The sequence below is a fragment of the Antedon mediterranea genome, chromosome 5 (genome assembly GCF_964355755.1).
Source record: "Antedon mediterranea chromosome 5, ecAntMedi1.1, whole genome shotgun sequence".
NCBI classification, from domain to species: domain Eukaryota; kingdom Metazoa; phylum Echinodermata; class Crinoidea; order Comatulida; family Antedonidae; genus Antedon; species Antedon mediterranea.
The window spans coordinates 22,680,367-22,702,404 of record NC_092674.1 but is presented as its reverse complement, the minus strand read 5'-3'; the positions used below and the strand labels follow the sequence as shown (position 1 = coordinate 22,702,404).

The following is a 22,038-nucleotide window of genomic DNA, read 5'->3' as shown; positions in this document are numbered from 1 at the left end:
CGGGACGAGTCGGCTTGAGATATAGCGTCTTGCATTTTATGCTCGTGTTTAATTTTCTCCCCCGTGGTGCGACGCTGTCTGAGTTGGGCTTTATACTAGTATACGTTGATATATGCATCATCTCATTATCTTGCCACCATACAGAATCATGAGTAGGGGGTTCATATCGGATATTAAGTACCCACTATGAACCCTCTATTCAAATCAATCACCTGCATAAATAACTCCGTTGCCATTATCTAACGTTAAAAGTGTTGTATTTGCCGACACCGATCTTCCTCTTCAAACACCCACTAGGTATGTGAATAGAAAATTTGAAAAATCAATTGTTTTTCACGCTGCTGCTGTAGCCCGCTACGTCCCATTAGGACTACTCAATCAGAAGCTAAAGCAAGCAGCAGTTATAGTTATAAGGACGACAGTTTTGCGAAAATGGAAACTCCACTATAATTTATTGATTCCAGCTGCTACAGAAGACCCAAAAAACGTCTGGGAAAAGAGTCTATTAGGACATGTCATGCTAAAATTACAAATCCCAAAGCATGTCAGATATTCATTGAATTATTATCGAAACAGTCCATTAAAGTTTGTGTTTGTAATAGGATACTTCACACTTGAAATAGCTAGGGTGATGAAGTGACCCCCAGACTTGACCTTAGCAATAAAATTAACTAAAGTGACATAAATTGAGTATTCACTTCTGTAACAAAAAAATAATATTTATTCACATATAAAAAGAGAAAAGAAATCCAAAAACCATTTTCTGACAGACAATTTAAGTATTTGTTGCTTTAAATTAAATTTTTTCAGGTAAAATAACTATTATGTGACAATAAAATGACACATTCAAAAACATTTGAAATAAAAAATATTTTTCAATAAGCGAGCAGCGTTTTTTGTAAGAAATATTTTTTGTTTATTATGTTTCCTGAATAGGTGTTGACATTTTGACAAATTAGTGCCGTACGGTACTTTAACCTGCAGTTGAGTAATTACAGCTAGCTACAAGGCAGTTTACCCGCCCACAACGATTGAGGTACCCCTCATGTGCCAATCGCAGAGACGTATGGTATGGAGAAAACTAAGAAGGTGGTAAGGCGGTCGAAAGCCAAGTGTTCCATGATATACATGTTATAACGATAATGGCGGGTTTCACACGGATGATTTGGATTTGAAAAAGAAAACGGCAAAATGCAACGGAAGGGTGGCGTAATCAAATACAAAAACAATGCTAATTAATGTTTACATAATTAAAGGCTATAATTTACGTCATTCCATGGTAAACGCAATGTTGACGCCTTTTCAACGCTTTCTCTTTTCGACCTACATATCTAATAGTTACACTGCCTTTAAATCACCCCTTCGACCTATATACTACTATCTATGGCATAATGAGATTATGACAAACGTTTTCTGACGGGATTAAGTTAAGAACCAAACTGTGGTCCAATTAGCAATACATCGCAATTTGGATGAACCAATTTTGCTTGGAAATAGACAGTTTTGATCAATGTGTCTGTTCATCATTTATCATTGTATTGATAAAAGTATCTAGCTGACACACTATAAACATGTACACACACACTATCGATACTAGTATAGTCGATTCTCAGAACTGGTTCTATAATAAGTGCCATAGGAAATACTGAGTTACAGTGTCATACATTGTACATTGTAACAGGTGATATCATGGATTAACCGTAATCATAATATGCCTAAAAGCTCTGTCTACACTTCAGACTTTATGTTATGACAAACATGTAACCATATATGGCTACGAGGACGTCATATATGGCTACCATATTTAGGTACATCACAATTTCTAAAACTAAAGTAGTTTGATAGTGTAGACAGAGCTTTATACAGTCATACATGTGATACATGTGCAACTGTATTACAAGTCTGTCAGATACTGGATAAAAATCATGATAGTACGTCGAACCGGCTTGCTTACATTATTAAAAGCGATATTCTGATGATCTGTGCATGCTTAGTTAATTAGTAAGACAATATTGCTATGTAAAAACCATGATATTACTGCACAAAAAATAAAATATTAGAACAGCAATAATATAAATACGCGTCCCTTAGTTCTCTCCTGTGCCTAATTAAGCCTATTAAGTATTCCCATTACTGACAATTCTACTAAAGCCTACGATTCGTACAAATAACAACACCCGGTCGGCCTATTGTCTGCTCTGCTAAGTGTCCCCATGCTATCATCTTAGCAGTCAATGCCTTTCAACCGTACGTTCTTGGACCGCTCACGGCAATTACAGGTACGTGTTATCTTATAAATTAGATAATTAGAAAGTGTACCTTATCATGGTTAAATTAACAAACGCGAATTAATTCGGGACGCTGGGGAGGGGGTGGGAGGTTGTAAGTAAAAACCAATGCAAGGTTGCTATAGTAGAGAATAAATAATAGAGAATTTGGCGAGTACCCGGTATTTAATAAGGTTCATTTCGTTGAATCAAAATCGTCCCTATAAAAGAATAACAGATGTAAAGCTACATTTGCACACAATACGCAGCGTTCAATTCTGCATGCGCTGTCTTCCATTCCGTGAATGTAGATTAAAGCTACAATACATTGTGTATAAATAAAAACTTTGGAAATGAGCGATAGAGGGCGCCTATTTAACATTTCGGCCAATAATGAAGATACAGATAACTCGAGTTTAACTAAAGCTTTAGTGACGTCATCAATATGTCGACTTATATAAAAATCGATAGTCATGATCTGTTGGTATATACCAATTAAAGAAAGGTAATGACGAAGTAGCACGCAAATTTGATTTAGTGCAGCTGATTACCTTTATCGGATTATCAAACAACATAGTTACGAACAGGTGCGAAATTTACATTCTCCAGCCGACAAAGAACAAATGAACATCTTTTCATATCTTTATATCACATTTTACCATATATTAACAAACGGTTTTGAACAAGTTTTCTGAATTTGATCCTGGTAGAAAAGCTTCAGAAATGGACAATCTTCTGAAAGCAAACATACCATGGTCATACATTTGGTCACAATTCTTAATATTGTCTATGCACATTCAGCGATTTTTAACAAAATCTGAAATAATCCGCCATTTTACTAATGTTTACAGACATAATCAAAATACCACGTCATAGTTATTTCAGAAAGGTAACAAATCTAATCAGTTGACGTTCGTTTCCTCGGAGACTGCACGCGTGTAATATTCGTGCGACTCGACAGAAGAAGAAGAAGAACTGAATGAAACATCTGTACTTTATGAACGCCCTCAACCAGCTAAATGTTATCATCAGGACAAACGCAGTCATGCGTAACTAAACCAGGTACGCATACCATTACAAGAAACTCTCTTAATTCTCTTCTGGATCGTTTATTTGCTTTCATAGGAAGACACATTGTCTCAGTCAAAAATACGACTGCCCATGGGTATGGCTAGCATTTAATTTTATATCTCGGGCTACTATGACCTACTTTGTATCTTTCTAGTCCTTTTCTATAGTCTTTTTACTTGTACAGTACGTATAGAATTTACTTTTTGTTTGGTGATTGCACGATAGCGTCCACAATTGTTTAGTTATCGTCCTAAATTTCTTGACGTAATATACTTGCAGAATATGCCTATTGATTTTTAAGAAAATTGATTAAACTGCTGACTTCACAAAAGCTTATTATTAAAACTCGAGTTACCTGTATCTTCAATATCAGCTGAAATAGTAAATAACACGCCCTCTGTCGCTCTGTATCAAAGTTTTCGCAGCGGTTATAATTTAATTTGTTTGTATTGCTTACAACGTTCTGAATTATTGTTTAAAAAATGCATAAAACATTGAACTCGTAATCCAGGTGTGGGTAATATCGTAATACACATTTTGTTTATTAGTTTTGAGTTGAATAAAACATGAAAATAGGAACGCTAATTAGAAATTAACGATATGTTGTAATTCAGTCCATCGAAGAATCTATGTCGTAAAAATGGTTCCCTTATCTTTTCATAAATCAAAATAGAAAGAAACAGATTTAGAAATACATGACGTCATACTATCATTAGTTCTAATTTCTTCAGGTTTGAGTACTATTTCTTTAACTTGTTTATTTTTTGTAGAAGAATTGAACAATTTTCCAGAATAAAAACCCCAAACGGTTTACTGAGTGATGATCACTTGTTTTAGTTTAATTTGTATAATTATGTTTAAAGGCGTTTCTATTGCAATTGATTGTACCGAGTTTGTTTGGGGACGAGTTGGTTTGGATCAAATTTAAAAAATGTTAATATCCCCTGAATTTCCAATAAAAATAAAAATTGCATTTTGAACAAATTTTATGTTAAAATGTAATTATTTTATCTTAATGGACTAACTCTCCCTGATAATTTTGGTAATGTTTTATCCCCCTAAAAATATTTAAAACAAATTGATTATATCATTTTAATGTCACATAGGCCTAATAGTTTGGAAAAAAAAAATTTTTATCTGAAAAAAATATAATTTAAAGCAAAAAAATACTCCTGTCAGACAATGGTTTTTGGTAAAAATCAAAAGTTTCTTTTGTCTTATCTTTCTCTTTGTCTTCTATTTTTTCTGTTGTTTTTTTTACAGAAGTGAATAACTTTATTAAACTGCAAAATGGCCTATACGAAGTCCAATATAATTAATCTTTATTTTTCATGTTGTAGGGGACAATGAATCTTTAAAGTTTGTGTTTCTTTTATAGATATTTAAAAAATGATCTAACTATTATGGAGGTTGTTTTGCATACTCAATCTAATTTGATTCTTATCCGCCAGACTCGGCGTATTTTGAGTCTAGGGAAGAAGACGCTCTTCAAAATAACCCCAAATAAAGTGCAAAATCGTCGTAGAAACCCCCATAATAATTAATATTTGAATTGGAAGTTAATAAGTATTGCTAAACCTAAGGCACAGTCACTAAACTGACATTAGAAATGTCCCCTATGGTATATGGTCTTGTAATTTCTCATCGATCTGTTCTATTCTGAATATCACCTGAACTACCTGTAAACCGGCCTATATATCACATCTATAGCACGTGGGAAAATGTACGTTATTACATTATAACATTCAAAATAAAAATAAATTTGTTACAATACATTCCAATTATTATAGTTTCTAGGTATATATTTTGACCAATGACAGGTGGAGTATACAGTGACACACTTTAATAAAGTTCTGCTGATCGCCAAAGAAGAAAACAACATAACTTAAAGTTTTTTGCGAGTGATTGTGATAAAACTAAATAATGTTCTATTATACAATAGGAATATCAATAATACTATAATAAATGAAAATAAAAGTATATTTTTGCACTGCATCATGCTGTGTGACTTCAATGTATGTTTTCATATGTACTTTCTATGAATGATGTTAATACAACATAGCATGCAACACAATTAGCAATGTCGCGCTAGCATTAATCTAAACACGGATTATCTATCTAAAGAGAAGTACATTCTTCGGATCAGTGTGAATCAACGTTATGTCACGTTTTATATTGGAAACACGAACAGAGCAAAATGCACGATAAAACAAAACAACAATTATGGTAAAATAAGAAAAACAAACAATACTCAAATAGAGCACGATTTAAGTTTAATGATGGATTTGCATCTGCACAAATGCAATATTTACAATTTACAACACGATTGACCGACAGACCAACTGACCAATTTGCATTACTGATGTATGTGGTACATTAGTAGGCATGGCAGAGCAATTACCGACCGATGGTTATATACAGTAGATTCCATTCATTATTCATTTGGTCAAAACCATTGTCAACATATTATATAGGCTACACAAGAAAACAAGAAAAATACACATAAAATGGAGTTTAAAAGGTATAAAACTGCCGATTCCAATGCATTTAAAGCTCAAAGTTTAGCTCAATATCGACCAATGCAAAATATCTATTCAACGGCCAAATGTATGACCTGCCCTGAACCTCCCATATGTTTATTTTCTATAACATCCAACAATCTAATCCGTGTACAAATCTGAAATACATTGACTCTAATTTGAAAAAAACCCTCAAAACTAAATATCGTCTGCCGTACTTATTTGAGTGACAAATACGCGCGAATGACGTCATCAAATGGCGTACGCTAGACAGCCTAGGGGGCATAACAATATCATTCACAGTTTTCAGAGGTTTACTTGAATTTGACCTACATAGTACTTAATACAATATCATCGTTATTAGTTTTTTCCGTATTACCTAGTTAATGATCGAAATAATGAAAGTCAATAATATTAATAGTATGATAAAGGTTTGTCTAAATAATTTCTTATAAGTTACTGTAATCATCAACCATATGGTATTCTTATTGGAATTGTTTATAGTTTCACAAGAAAGATAATTAATTAAGTAATTTGTTAAACTTGTATTTATGAATGTTTATTTGATGGATGATATAACAATTACAGTTAAGATTGTTCCCCCTCCTAGGCCATACTATGTTGGTATTATGAAACCAAAGTTAGTATTTCATGGGATGACGACAAAATGGTAACCACCAACCTACATCTTAACATCCAGATGTAGGCCTATACTTTATATCGACATTAATTCCCCATTTTTGTAGTGTACAAGAGAAGCATACAAACAATGCATCATGTATGTATCTACACTTAGTAAAAGCTACTATTTTCCATCTTAGCTATAAAAGGAGAACAAAAAACCACGTTACAAAGAATACGTGCAAGTCATATAACAAACTATAAAGAAATATTACCATTCTGTCAAACCAGCCCTGAGGTGAGATTAACAAATTCATGTCAATAATTAAACCGTCAGATAATAAAATATGTAGCACAGTAATAGCATCCTAATGTAATGCTACATGTGTGAATGCGGATTAGGCGATAATGAATGGAGATACACGACTGGGTTGCATGCTTACAATCATTTCGTTGTAAGAGGATCAATAGCTTTATATGAGAATGCCTTTATCGTGTAAATGTATTATACAAACTAATGAGAATGAAAGTAATGGCACAGGCGGGTTTCACACCCATTTCTTCTCATGTTCTCTCACATGACGTAATAAAGCTCTGTCTACACTATCAAACTTGTTTGGAAAAAATGTGCCCTAAAACCATATTGATATGACATCATCGTGTCCATTTTATAGACACATCAGTTTTTTTTGGAGAAGTGTGGCCGATTTTTTAAAGCGTCTGATGCCTGAAAGGATCAACATTTTGCCAGAAATATGACATATTTTTGTTGTGTTGTCGTTCAAAAAAACCCGCTGACATCGTTTCCACACGGCCGTCGTCGTTTGTTTGATTTACATTCATTCTTTGCACTGTACACATATCGAATACTAACTATATGATTAGTGTTAGTGTTTTCTGTTCGCACAACTAAGCTTTTAATCAATTTTTACAAGACCTAAATACTAAATAATATAAACGAAATTTATCATGTGTGTTGTCACTATTAATGTGTTGACAATGAATTGCGTTCTAATGTATGTTCAATGCAACTTTGTTCAAACTGATGTCAACAGAAAGATAAAGGTAGCCGATTCTCCGTAATAATGTAAGCCTATGTAATGTATGTGACATGTAGGCCTATCACACGTGACAACTGTATCACAGCTATAAACCTAACCTTAACATACAGGCATGCAATACGGTAATAATACACTATAATGCCATACGTTATATTTTAATAAGCAAAATGATATTCAATTCAGATAATTATCATAATTTTCTCATTTTATTCTGATAATTATCAAATAAAAATCAATAAAACGCGTTATCAATACATTATTTCTTGCAATATGCTTAGCCTAGGGCCTCGCCAACTAAACCTAGCTATTCTGGTTCCCGGTGCATTGGGTATCCTTATTACATATATCATGTTATATCTTGTCTGTTAATCTGTAGATATGAACCTAACGATAGAGATATCATGTAATAAACGCATTTAATACAGCCAGACTATAGACATGTATATAAATGACTTGCGATAGTCAATTAAACTCTATCTAGTGACAGCTGCAGAATCGGTGTGACTATATACTACCAATATTGTCTAGATCATATTTTCTTTATCATAAGCATTACTACCATCAACATTATACCACTCTATACCCTTTAGCACAACCAGACTTATAGTACTATTACGAGTAACGCTTTAATATACTTGTATCATTAATGGAAAAAATGAGATAACGACATAATTATTCTCAACCTCATCCTCTCAATCTGTTTTGTAGAAATTTAGGAGGGGAGATGAAACTCCTACGTATGCGTACAAGAAAGGACGTGGGACAAAGTTTACACAAAAATTAAGATGAGCCTCTTATTGTTCAATTCAATTTAAAATACTAACGATTAATTGTCACGGTTTCTGATAACGAACCCATGTAAAAGTTGCAGAAAAAATCATCAATATTTCTTTATGGTTATCAACTCTGCGTAATTTATTACTCCATTCAAAAACAAACAAAACACGAATATGCCTAAATACAAGCAATAAGTACATAACTGTACACTACATAGCCGCATCATATAGTACCTTGAACTAATACGTAAACTTTAGTGTTATCATGTAGAATAACAATACTTAAAATAAACGTGTTTTATTCATTCTTTCAACAATTAAGTGTTCTTAGAAAATCGAAATTAACAAGATACTAACATTCGTTACTGTTTTATGTGGTTGTTATATTTTACCAGACAGTAGGCTAACTGCGCAGAGGGCATTCCCACTTTATCAATCCAATGCTATAATAGCCATAATTAATCAATTTTTTTACTTAGTATACACAAATATTTACTTGGTAAATGCACTCCCGTTGTGAAAATTGTTACGAGTTGACAATTAGTAATTGAGCACGTACAACTGACAATTACACCCGAATTTATCAATATTAACTATTGAAGTAAACCTATAGACCGACAGACAGACAGGAAAAAAGACAGGAGATGCAGTAAATTTTAAATACCGTACTTAATTTAAAATGCACATTAGCTATTGTTTATTATTGGTTTTAATTTATAAAGAGCAAACAAAAAGTCTATGGCGCTGTGAAAACAAATGGAAATGGAAAGAGGACACATTCGCGTCAGCCGCGTGCACCTCACCCGAGGTATTATATATGGGGATAATACCTCGTCGCAAACCATCACTCAAATTAAACAGTATTCTGCCATACTTTGAGAAAAGGGATTAACTAACACTTTTTTTCTTTCGAAATTGAGACTTCTGTCTTATTTGACTCTTGGGGGTATACTCTGTAACTTGAATTGACCAGTTATCCCAAAATATGTCTATAAATATGACATTTATTATAATAATAATTATTATTGAGGTTTATCTACAAACACCTATAGAAATAATTTGACAAAAGGCCTCAACTACAGCAATCAACCAATCAGATAACAGTATGGTGAATATATAATGAGGCAGATTAATGCTCTAATGAGAAAAGCCTTTTCCATATATTTTCTATTCTATTCTATACAGGTTTTTATATGACGCCCTACAAAGAACAGAGCGCCTAAAAATACTTAGTAATTTTGTACAAATTACCTAATCTAATTAGGAAGTTGCTTATTTAAATCTTAAAAATTAAATTAACCACCACAGCAGAAATCAATCCTACATTCAACAACTTTTAGTATGCCTTATCATAAAAATTGAACATCTTTTGATACATAATCGATAAACAGGGGCTGGTCAAGCACATCACAAGATGACAGTTTTATACTTTTGCTTTTCCGCTACTCCCCTGTTATACTTATATGTTTTTTGTTTTTTTTTTGCTATGTAGAAAGATTGAAAATAAATAAATAAATACATAATAAAAATCGCATACTGTAAGGCCTACATATTTCATATTTATTATCTAAAGTATAGTAAAAGAAGACTTAAAATAATACCTGATTCACACGTACAACTGTTCTATTACAGAAATGTAACACATTGTTACATGGAAAGAATTGGATCTCCCGCTTTCACACGCTACTTGTTCATGGTGTAATGTTTATCAGAAAGACGAACGCATGACATGCGCAGATACGGCTGTGTGTTACATTTACACAGACCTGGATGAGATATTAGCAATTTGTTATAATCTTAATATTTTGAAAGCGTGTAAAGATGTTACTGCAAATGGTCCAAAACAGTTACTTGGTATAATATGACCTGTGTGTCCTTGGCCTATCTTAAACGTTGGCATAGGCCTTAACGACAAAGTATACTCTGTATTACACAGGTGATTTCTGGTGACAATATTAATAAACTACGGGCCTGTTTCATGTAAAGCGACGGTAGGCAAATTACACGTACGTAACTAAATAAGATCAAAGTATAGTGTACAATGGGACACAAGCTGTAGTCGGAACACAAGCTGTAGTCAGGAGACAAGACACTGTAGGTGCTGTTCATTGCCTCTATACATACAGTACAATACGAGAATCTGATGATATGGATGGTTGTACTGTGGTGACATTGCCATATCTATTATTATGTCATACTATTTCTTAATCTTAAGACAAATTTTGTGTCTCGTCACATTTTTTTGGGCAATAAAGTGGGAACATTTTAGTTTATTTTTTATTTAAAACAGGTAATGTAATCTTATCGAAATAACTCATACGATAATAGCATGATCTAGGACGAATATGCTTCAATAAAACTATTGGTAATGCGATACACAAAGTCAAATAAAACAACATAAAAAAAAATATAATACAAAATAAATTGACGGATAATATATGACAATAAAATGTACAGTATTTCTAAATTTCTTAAAACACCCGATTCTCTGTACCTTATCTTAATTTTTTAATTCACCCACGCAAAAAAAAAAAACGCTAAGCAAAAATTGTAATGAATTTATCAATAAATAACACCACTTAAAAAAAGACTTATTTTACTATATACTCGTTCTTCTCTACCACTGACGAAAATTGATGGGTTGTTGCAAAGGTTCATATTTTATAATAGACAATTTAAATGTTAAACTTGGAGCTACCCTTTGATATGGTTGTCCCAAATGAAGATTTTACTATGTAGATATGTATGTATAATTATATTAAACGTTACAATGTTGTTGTTAAATATTGTAACAGGAAGGGAATTTGACTGGTTTTGTATATTCGGTTAGAAATAATATCGAAGTTCATTTACATCATATTCAAGATATTGCCGGCAAAATCAATGGAAATATTTTAAGCATATGCCAAGCTTAATCCACAGCAGATTAATATGCATTGTGACGGTAAAATACTGTTGCCGCCTAATGACATTAAAAATAATGTAGTTTAAAACAATTAGCAGACACGACATCAATTTACGTATCTAAAACATGTACGTAATAACACTGAAACTGGTATATTACTATACGTTATAATTGAATATATAAAAAGAAACCCAGGTCGATGTCTGTATTTAATCGATTCACAGAGCATAGAGATGAGTAAAATAAATGTTATTCCAGGAACAACATAAACATTTGCTTCTTATATCGATTAGTCAGGATTATGTAACGAAAACAACATTGTATCTGAATGTTAAGAATCTACCGTATATATTCGAATAAGCACACCCGGTGCGTTTACAGTATATTGTTCAGGAAGATTTTTAGGGAGGTGATTATTCAAAGGATGCGTTTATTTGTTTGGTGGTATAATGGTTACCACTAAATGATATAAATGGTAACATCAAAGTCAAATAAAGACCTCTTATATATTCAAGTTTATTGCTTCACACAATACAATATGCAATATAATACAGAACATAAATTAATAAATATAATTGTATGAGATGGATGCATTAAGCCAAGTTTGGTCTTCAATCTAAATAAATATATATTTAATTATTTAATTTAAGTGAGAGAAAAAAACACCCACTTCTCTCTTTCGTGAAATTAATCAAAAAGGCACAATAGCGTGAAAAAAAAAATTTGTAAGGCAATTGTGATATGAAAAACACACACAACACAATTAATTAGGAAGTGATAAAATACAGTAGAAATTCTATCGAAATGCTTGGTAAATTATAGATCTTGGAAGTAAATGAATTATACTACAAATAGAAATGTGTTATAATACAGTATTGTGTATGCATGTGGCGGGGCGTTTACTTGATGAAAAAAATCCGGTGATCTGAGGGGCTTTATTCGATAGGGCGTTTATTCAAAGCGAGACGTTAGTTCGAATAAATACGGCATATTGTCTTCGATCTAATGCAGCATTTTCTAACTCTTCTTAACATCAAAATAAAAGGCCAGTCCTTCGATGTTAATACTAATTTCCATGTGATTTAGCGAATAATGGATTTTGAAAATTTAGCTAAGAATGTTTTAGATGCGGCATGGACTATAAAACAATCTCCAGGGAGTCAGTGAAGATGCGATGTTTGGCAATTTAGAAAATCCGAGATATTGATATCAACAAACGGCATAGATTTTCAATTTCACGAAACCAAAGCAACCCACATTGGTTGTTAGGATAAAAACTTAAGTTCCTCTTAAAACAAATTCAAGATTTAGAACTCGCAACAAGGTGTCAAGTAATTAAACACTACGGTTCACAACTTCAAATATATTGGTCAAGTAAAAAATTCGGTAGCGCATGATCATACATCAATGTGAAAACTAATGTCAATGACGCATGTATAATGTGCTTTGTAAAATAAATAACGTCTTTCCAAATGCACTCGCTACCCGAATTAAAATCTTGTACGCCAAATTGTCCCTGTATAATTCCAATATGGCGGCAATCAAGTGTTTTACTATGTCAAGGCACCAGCCACGTGTATTTTATATTGATGAATTCAATTTCATTGATAAATTGTATATAGCAACAAAATTTGATTAAACTTATAACATTAAACGACATACGTGGAAATACAATTATCTTTGTAAAATAACAAACTGCACAGAAGGGAACAGTTAATGATAATCCGGTCAAGATTGCTATTTTTTAATACCATCGAAAACCGCCAAATATTATGATGTTTTTGTAGTTTTATGCTTATAAACTAACGAGATGTGACTCATATTTTGAAAATAAAATAATCTAGAACGGCCAAGAAAATGTAGACCTATTCATTCAATTCCGTTTCTATGGGTTTATTATCTAAATAATTGCCAAGATTATTCGGGTCCCAACTGGCTAAAGCTTGGATAGCACTAGGACGCGACGCAAGGCCGTCGGCAAACGAATTGACCAATCACAAGCGATGGATTATTGTTAACTGTCGCCTGTGATTGGTCATTTCGATTGTGTTGCGGCTTACGTTGCGTACTAGTAGGAACCAAATAAGTCAATATAATTAATTCTTTCTCTTTTATCTCATATTAGTGATTTATACAAATATTCCGCTTGGTAATGAAATGATGATTCGGATTGAAAAGTGTGTGGCCTTACAATTACGGCTGATTTATCGCTCTATCAAAACACTATCAGTTACGTGCGTATTTTCATTATGATGACAAACAACATATTTTGAGATAAAAGATGGTCATATCTCCTGAATCACCATGCAAGATAATATCGGATTCGGAAAAATTTAATGTTAATTACATTTTTTCAAATGTCGCATTCAGGTATTGATTATTTATATTCATAAAACCACCGAGCTTAAATTTTGATTTAAATAATAGAAAAATTCTATAAAATTTAATATATAAAATATATATATATATCTTCCATATTCACGATAATATTTTATTGCAATAATAGTTATAGTTTGTTTGAAACATTTAACTTAATAGATTAATTATATCTTTTCTATTCTCTATTTTTATTATTGAGCTATTTATTTCAATACAGGCTTACTTATGATTTTGATAAAAAGAGAGAAAAAAAGACAAAGATACAATTTGCTTAATTTTTTCTATTGTTAGTTTAATTACTATTATTATTATAGTTATCCATACTTATAATATTATTCGAATGAATGTTAGAATTACTAACATATCGTATAATATGATATATACAGTGTTTACGTTATTTAATATTCATTTTTTTTAGAAATACGAGAACTAAGAATTAGCGTAAACAGGAACGTTAATGAACGATTTCTAAATGTCGGTGAGATTATAATGTAAAAATTATTAGGTATAATTTATGGCTATCCATTTTGATTCACTTCGAACTAAATGCTACTTATCGCTTCACTCTGACGTTGTTATGTCAAGACCAATACCTGGTAATTAAAACTGTACCGTACCTTAAAGGCCAGCTCCGGGAAAAAATATTTAATTGTCGATATGTTGTTTTTTATTGCATAATAAAAATACGAAAGATATGTTTTTTGTATACTCCATAGAAAATGTTTATGATACACTGATATGATTATAAAATACAATTGCGTACTCCAACATTCTGGTACGGTATCCTGCCTAATGCAAATAAAATTAACAACTAGGCCATATACATGGCTACAGTCGCGTGCTAATGTTTACCAACCGACCGACCAACCGACCGATTGACATAGTGAGCAGTAGAAAAAAACCCCATGCAGTATCGTATCTTCTGACGAAAACAGAACTACATGCACCATATCCCATAACATAGTATGAATGTTTTTGGCAGAAGACGCGATACTGTATGATGTATATTGTCGCAAGAGACATGTCACCGCTCGTTATCGGGTTCCAACCTCGATTTCTACTATGATTTTCAAAATAATAAACATTTCTAAGAATACTGAAACATAGTTATAATGTTTGAATTGCCTGGACCTGATCTTTTTAAAGGTCAGGTCCAGGCTGTTTAAACAGTTAATAAGTGTACTAATAATATTGGAAATCTATTGGGGTTTTAGAAAGTTTATTATACATAAGTTGATAATTAACGAAACGCGATAATTATCAGCTTGACCGATGGTTCAGTTCGGTTGATTATACCATGGGTAATACTCGGACTCTCCGATTACACGACAAACTCAGAACACAGCTTTCAATGTTAAAACGATACCGTAACATTCGTGTATCATTAATGTTTCTAGCTCAGGTAAAATGCACCGAAATCATGCACTGTGTCACTAGCTACAATTATAAGCTTCTTGTAATTAAATATACTTTCATGAACCCTATAACACTTTATGCCTTCAATACAGTAATACAATAAAACAAACGCCAAAGTTCATAAAACATATAAAATGAAGGGTATTCTGGGAATCGAATCTGGAGGCAAACTAGGGTAGAAACAAAGTCAATTTGCATACAGTATCGTACTATCTAGCAACAAAAACCACCTACAGTATTGTGTCTGCTGACTGCAACAGGCCCATAACACCTATTATAACACCTAAATAAATTCATGTCATTTGATTGGACGATTGTGGGTCAAATGGCGTGCAATAGTACGCACTATTAAACAATCGTTTAATAGTACTTTTTCATGTATAACCTTTCGTCATTCACCTCATGCCATTTGTACCATTACACTCATAAACATTCATTATTTGTATAACATTAACTGAATGAATGAATAACGCTGTAATTACTGTGCTCTCTCCAGTGGGATGAAGCTTGTCGTCCGTAGACACGATACTGCAAACTTTGTATCGCTAAACATCAACGTCGTGTCGGGTAAGGGAAATGCTTCTCATCGGCGATGTCGGTGAAATTTATTTTGTTTATATGCCTCGCAATTTCTTTAAATTATTAGGACAATAACAACTACCTTTGAAAGGATGGAATAATTCCAGATATAAAATTCAGATCGTCTATATAATGAGGCCATGATAAAAACAAGCTAATGAATAATACCACGTCAGATAATGCTGTTGAAAATTAAATGAAAATTATTCTGAATCGTACCCTGGATTTGGGGTCTGAACTAAGCAAACCTGCTATAAAGCGCGATTCTATCTAACCAATAAAGATACAATTACGCAGTGAATAGTACCAATTAGTCGTCATATTCCAAGCATTAGAAAAATATCAATGAAGTATTGATAAATGAGTTCATACTGGCCTACCTAATTTACTGTTTTTTTTCAGTACGCCTACGTTGAATAGTTCAATGCCTTGTCTATACAATGTGAATATTAATGTTTAAAAAATCAACAATTATTTTAGTTTAATTTGGCCGTAATGCCTTTAATTCTGTGCTAAAAAAGGCCAAGTTGGCCAATTCTCGGCTCCGTATGTATAACTTGTGCAGTATCATTGAAACATTATGTAATAGGCCTATTATAGTGTCACACATGTGATGCCTGTATTACAGGCAATGACTAGCCTAATCATACACTGCATTGTATAGTGTGACTGTACTGGACAGATAACGTCATTATGGAGATACAGCAAAGTGAATTGGCTGAATTTTTAATCACTGAAATTGAATTAATTTTCAATTTTTTTCCTTTATGTATTTCTAATAATTAATATAATTGCATATTTCTTTCTTAAAATAGCCAGCCTGAGATATGAATTTAGCCGTAAGACAATATATTACAAAGAACATAATCACTCATGCTAAGAGACAGTAAACCAATCGCCAAAGGCAATTCAAAGAAGAAATACAACAGCGAAAAAAGTCTAACAGATTTCGTCTTTATAAGTAACTGTAGGCCTATGTTACTAATGTGAACAACATCCATGCACATTACGTAGGTTACTACTACTGCCTAATAAACAACTTATCGCATAATTAAGACGATATAAAATCCAAAAGGTCATCAATGTTACTTAAATCTATTCGTTTTTATTTTCTAAAATGAAAGTCCGTTCTACGTCTTAGTATGATGTATTAATGATGGAAATATACATGATGGATAGATTGCAGATTTTGTTCGTAAAGTTAAAAGGCAATATGCTCATTAATCACCACGCAACTATTATGTAACAGTTAGTAGGGTCGTGGGCTTGCGAATGATTATCTTCTTCTATGATTTCAAACGCGTAATAATGGATACTCGTGTTCCATTAAGACCATGATATTTCTGAAGGATATTTTTCATTCGTAAGATCTTAAAAAAACACTAATTCTTAACGACATGTACTATTGAATTAGCAATCAATCGTGATAAAAAATAGCAAGCCTCGATGTTAGAAAAGTCATTACGAGATATGGATTCCAAAACATCATGACCAACTAATCGACAATTTAAACGATAAATGAGAATAAAATATATAACAAGCCTCATTTCATATTGTAGTATTTCTGGTCCGATATCAAAGGTTCCGGAATTTAAATGAGATCCTTCAAAAAGAAAAACCTAAAGAAGTTTTGTTAATATATGATAAGAACAGTAAGCAACATTTTATCTTCTATCACATACACCTCGATAATACAATCAATATAATGAATCAATATGATATCGGTAGTAAATGAATGTAAATAAAAAACGTAATAAATATTGGTTCTCGCTAAGCACGTAAGCGCAACGCCGAAATTGACCGACACGACGCTACAAAACACGAATCGACTATACGTTGACAATTTAGTTAGATCAATTTTATTTTCATATGGATATGACTACTGAATATCAATGTTTATTTTATGACGTTTTATGAGGGCCCCTACTTATGTACGAAAAGGAATATCTTCACCCGGTCACAGGATCGACTAGTTTGTAATAGTACCGCATTGACTTTCTCTTGTACAAAACACCTTAGGATGATGTTAACTAGGTGCTCTGAGTAAGTACCCAATACAACCATCAAAATGCGATACTTCTATTCATAACATGGATTTTAAACGATGAAAACGTAAGACTTTTAGTTACTTATTGTGAACGACTTGTATAAATATGTTTATTATTCTTACGTATTATTGCAGCCTATGGTAGTTTATCATCCACAGGTGCTTTTTTTCGAGTCGCGTCGTGCACATCGTAGCAGCAGATGTAACGTATGCAAATTGTTGCAGAGAGTCAGAGGAATTTCACACAGGTAAAAGAATTCGGCAAGTTTGGGATGGCCAACAACATAGAATCTTGGGTCTGTGGTTGGCATCTCTATCAATACTAGAGGAAGGTTCAATACAATTTGAAGAAAAATGGGGTGAAAATGAGGGGGGAAATTATGTATTTCTACGTTAAATAGGCCAGTACTTTTCAAAATGGTTTCGTCTGGTAAAATATTTGCATTGTTAAATCTTAAAGATATATTGTCCTCCAAAAACACGAAGATTAATTCAAAAAGAATATGAATAGGCCATTTCGCGATTGTAATAAGGTTAATCAAAATAATAATTAATAAATTAATTAATTATTAATTAAAATAATTATAAAAGACAAAATAAACGTTAAATTCAACCAAAAACCATTAATTTTCAGTCAATTTGACTTTTTTTTGCATTAAATTACAGGTTTTTTAAGCAAAATATTTTTTTTCGATCCAATTTTTGGTCAAAGTGAATCACTATTATGTGACATTAAATGATAATACATTATGATAATACATCTTTAATCTTATCTAATCTTTCTTAATCTTTACTAAGGTCTATATTAGCTGATTTGTTTTTGTGCTGTACCGTATTCTTCAATTGTCTTGGTCTAGACCTACAATATCCGCCCGCCAGACTTATTCCCGGGTGTTCTCTCAGGATTCGTCCCAGGGTCCTGAAGATTATGTGAAATCAATGTATACGTTACTCACTAAAAGAAGGGTTGCCCGAAGAAAGCAAATATGTATAATTATCATACTTTGGTCAGATGTTTTCCCTACTCTTACATAATTTTTTTTAGATGTATTTATTATTTATCTATTATGAGACAATAATTGTAGAAGTACAGTGAGTATGAAGTGTTATAAAATTTGTAACAGAACCCTAATGATATTCTCTTTCTAAAACCCCGATGTATTCCACTGTACAACAATCCGTTCCCAATTAACTTAACCAAATGATTATAAAAACAATACATTATGCATAAACTCATGCAGATACTGTCTAATATAGTCTATAATCTCAGATTTAATTAAAAGAGGCAAGATAATCTTAAATGTATGACAGTTCGGAACGATTTCCATACAGACTTGATCATTAATGACCGTCGTTACATTCACCCATAACACTCTACTCGGCGATGTCCAATCATTGGAAATTGAAATATTTACGGGAACAAATGCAATTAGTGCGTGTGCATCACATAGTTGAAGTTAACAGTAACCAACATTGCAATATTTATGATACTTGTGGATACAGTACCCTAGGTAGTTTGAAATAATCATGTGAAGAAACAAGCAAAACTCACCTTTTTAGTCGAAATAATCCAGAATATCGCTCAATTGGAATCTTGAATAACTGGTGCTGACAGACAATTGTTTTGTTAATAGTTTCCGATGGGGAAGCTAAAACATTCCACGTGTAAACAACATCTTAATACAAAGTTAACTTATTATTTATGTTCGCAAACTTGAAATTGAACTTGTCAATAACTTAATGTCTTGAAATCAAATTTTGAAACCAGATCTGAGTGATGATCGCAGCTCTTTGTATAAGATAATGAAACACTATACAAATCCGCATTTAATTGATGAATCAATATACGTATCAACAGCCAGCTTAGGCCTTACATGCAACCGTTAGGAAAAATCAATCGGGAACTAAAACTGGTTTTGCCCGTACCGGTGAATCAATAAATCAGTTTTCATTGAGAGACTGTTTGAAAGCGAATGAGTGTGCTTGCGTATCGCCGCTCTATACGTCTGTGAAAGAATAGATAATTAATACGTCCAACTGATGTACACTCTACTTTTTCTGCGCATGCGTATTTCAGCAAACTAGATACGATCACGGTGTGCGTTACGTCATAGATTTGCTTATTCTTTCATTAATGGAAGCTTGAAAGCAAAATCGCAATACGGCGCACAATCAGATATTAAGACGTGCATTGAATAGCGTAGAAAAACAAAAATCGATAAACAGCGCCATCAAGGTTGTCTGATAAAAAATAATATAAAAATGATGTAAAATTATGTATATGCAGTACCCAGTGCTAATTATAAATTGCAAACGTAATCGCTGGAACGAACACGCGTGTTACCATGACCTTTTATCTCATCACGACTTAGTGTCTATATTGAATATTACTGGCGGTTAATAGAAAAATATAAAAAGTTACGTATCATTACATTTTATCAACTTCTTTATCGATCGAGCTGCAGTTAGGCCTAATGTTTTTAACCTAAGTTTAATGTCATCTACGTGTGACCTAGTTTAAATTATATTTGTTAACTATCTTATTATCCGTTAGGCCTTTCTAATACAATTGTAATGTTACTTCGATTAATAGAGCATGCTGTGTTGGACCAAACAGAAAAAAAAATGTTTTGATGAGAATCTTTACTATTATTGGCTCTTTTTATTATCTATTTTCGTATGGTAAATTGCTTAAAGATGAAAAAAAAAAAAATAACGATCATTAAACTCATAATTGTGATCAGCAAATTAAATAAAAAAGTTAAAACATACACTAGGCCTACTTTAAAAAATAAGTTACCGTAAGTGAGATTAACTTTATTTTATAATGTATACACTTTATATTTTGACTTTTGATTTATTAGGCCTATTAAACGAACCAGAAGGAAATAACCTTCATACAATCACTTCTAAATCATATAATGTTATTATTAGCTTATAGTAACATTGTGACTGAGTTTAAGCGATATTCCAACTAATTTTAAACCAAGTCAAATGACATTGTCACTGCGTGACGCCGTCACTTATACACGAGCTAAATGTTGCTTATAAAGATTGTTCAGTAGGATTTTTAGGGATTGTTTATTCAAGAGAGGCCTTTATTCGGGTGGAGGAAAAAGGAGGTGAGAGGGGGAGGGAGATAGAGAGAGAGAGAGAGAGAGAGGGAGGGGAGGGGAGGGGGAGGATTGGAGGCAAGGGGGATAGAGCGAGGTTTCTAAAATGTTAACATAATATACTTTAATAAAAATAGTACGTTTATTGCCCCACTCCTTTTCACTTGCTTATATACAGCGCTTGGAGACTTTCGTTGCCAAACATGATTATGCTCGTCAAACAACAGCTCCAGCATAGAATGAATACGAATGAATCACAGTCTAAACATAGAGATTAAGGTACTTTAGTTTTAGCATGTTGTCCTATAAGTGAACTTTTTACTTGCTAATGGCCAATCCAGATAAATCGTTGGTCAAGCATTAATCTGAATTGTCAGATATTACCAATCGACTTTGCCGACCATTTTTTTATCTTTCAATAATTAATGCACTTCTAAGAAAAGGTCACCAAAAAAGTAACCAGATAAAAAAGAAAAGTAGGCCAACGCACGGGAGAGAAACACGATTTGTGTGCCGCATTTACTGACAATAATTATGAAAGGAATCTTTAATTTATATATTATTTTTCTTTCTAATTGTCTGAACGCTGTCGTGCCACACAAAATATCAACATTATTTTAAAGCCGGTTGTTGAATAGAACCATTCAATAGAACATCACCATTCAATGGACCAAGGCCATGTGATACAAAATCAACTAATCAAATGGATATAATGTGTAAATAAATAAATATAAAATAAAAAAATATTTAAATAATTTATAGTAGTAAGTAGGCTGAAGTCTAGAAGAATTCTTTAACAATTGATATAGCGCAACACGAGGCCTGTCTCGAGGTAAAATTTTATCGGATTTATACAGCAGATAAAAATGACATTGGCGATTTTTTATTAACTTTTAACTGAATGTTTGAATGAGGCAATATATTATGTATTGTAATCAGCCATAAAACGTTCACAACTTTAATGACAATGAGCATTATGGTTATATTGTATAAGACAAAACGATATAATAAAAACAAGGAGACAAATTTTTATTCAAAATTCCGCAGGCGCAAGCTTATATGACGTACTTAACTTATAATATTGACGGCAAATATGACGTCACTTGAACGTAATGATATTTTTAAAAGAGCGCAGTGGAATAACTTTCTAAGTGCTTATGTCGTATTCCATTGTTTAATTGACAATAATTATATCTTTTAAGGTTCTTTAAATGGCAAAATCCGTATGCGGAGTCCCAGTAGAGACGTCTACAATCGAGTTAAATATGACATCAGTTGGGGGCA

The 22,038-nt window shown here is 32.6% G+C and overlaps 1 protein-coding gene across 1 annotated transcript in view; it reads right to left on the bottom strand.

Annotated features, from left to right (window-relative positions):
• The window catches only part of LOC140049612 (gamma-aminobutyric acid type B receptor subunit 2-like), a 98,481-nt gene extending 79,168 nt beyond the window's left edge, over positions 1–19,313 (bottom strand). Inside the window, exon 1 of the mRNA XM_072094545.1 lies at positions 19,194–19,313. The gene's annotated coding sequence lies outside the window, so the exon portion shown is untranslated. The remainder of the gene's footprint in view (positions 1–19,193) is intronic.
• Between the last annotated feature and the right edge of the window lie 2,725 nt (positions 19,314–22,038).